This window comes from Fulmarus glacialis, unplaced genomic scaffold (assembly GCF_000690835.1).
Source record: "Fulmarus glacialis isolate BGI_N327 unplaced genomic scaffold, ASM69083v1 scaffold6786, whole genome shotgun sequence".
Taxonomy (NCBI): domain Eukaryota; kingdom Metazoa; phylum Chordata; class Aves; order Procellariiformes; family Procellariidae; genus Fulmarus; species Fulmarus glacialis.
In genome coordinates, this window is record NW_009218695.1 from 40,464 (window position 1) to 41,967 (window position 1,504).

Below are 1,504 nucleotides of genomic sequence, written 5' to 3' on the forward strand. Positions count from 1 at the left end.
ACCGGCAGCAGCAGCGCCAGCAGCAGCAGCAGCAGCAGCGCTGTGGGGTGGTGGCTGCCAGCTGCAGGCAGGCTACAGGACAGACAGCTGCACTTCAGTGGAGGTGAAGTAACTGCTGAATAGTAACCACGAATATTTACAATAGCTTCTCTATGTTAACTATGTGTGGGAACTAACAAAGTTGGGCGCAAGCTCTGGATGTTTTGGGACTGCTCCACCTGGGCTGGAGCCAGCCTCACCGAGGTGCTCCCAAGGCCCCTAGCCCCTGCCTCCGGGGGCTGCTCCCAGCAGGCACATCCGATGGTGGCATTGCCCTGGCCAGAGATGATGGCGTTGCATCTGCTGTGGTTTGCCGCAGACGGTGACCCTGAGGATGCAAACGCACCCCACAGCACGCACCAGGGCAGAGCGCTGCCCCACTGGCACCCTGGGGTGCTGGGTTGGGCATATGGGGTGGTAAGAGGGACTGGCTGCTGCCATCCTGCCCACTGCATCTCTGGGATGGAAAAGGCCTCAGCAAGCAGGGGAGGAGGTTTCATTTGCCTTGCCAGCAGAAATCCCCACAGGACCTGTAAAGACGCTCCCATACACAGTGTCTTTGGCAGCAGTGGGACCAAGAGCCCAGCATTGCACCCGCCGCCCGCCATCCCTTCTCCCTGCGTCCCCAGCGCTGCCCTCCGGCTGTGACAACCCCTTCGAGATAACTGGTCTTTCGAGTTCGTTTCCTTTCCCTGGCCACCGAGGCCCTATCAGTATTCTCATATCCGGTGAGAGGCAGCCGCCCAGCGGCACTCGCCACGGCTCAGCGCTCTCAGGCTCTGCGGGGTGCGGGGGTCCCACATATCTACCAGAGGAATGGGGATTTTCAGGCTTAAGGAGCTGTGAGAGGGCAGCGGGAGGAGGGTGAGGGCCGGGCAGCATCCCGTCCCGCTGCCCTGAGCGCGGAGCCCAGCTCCGGTGCAGGAGATGGACCCTGGACCTGCAGCACCAGACCACGCTCTTCTCCCAACCCCTCCTGCTCCGAGGGGTGCGCATGTGTGTGCATGGGGGTGCGTGTGCTCCCGAAACCCTTGCTGCTCTCCACAGTCCCATCTGCTGCAAGACGTACCTGCTCTTCATGCCATTGCTCTGCAATGTTGGAGGGCAGAGCAAGCTCATTAGTACATCAGGCTAAGACGTTTTCACACCAGGGAGCAAACAGCCCCGGGGGAGCTCGGGCTGCCCGCGCTGGTCAGGGCACACAGTTATGCCCGCACGTGAAACCCATGCAAACCTCCTCTGCTGGGACACATGGCCTTGGCTCCCTGCAGCTTAATGCGGAAGGAAAACAGCCACGCAAAGGCCTAAAGTGCTTTAAACACTGTGTGTCAAGCGTGCGGCGTGGAAGGGCTGCCCTGCCCTGGGAGGCTGTGGGGAGACGGGGATAAGGTGCCCCAAGAAGGTCCATGCCACCTCCAGCTCCTGAGGGAGAGCATCGCAGCTCCGGAGCTGGCTGCCCTTCACC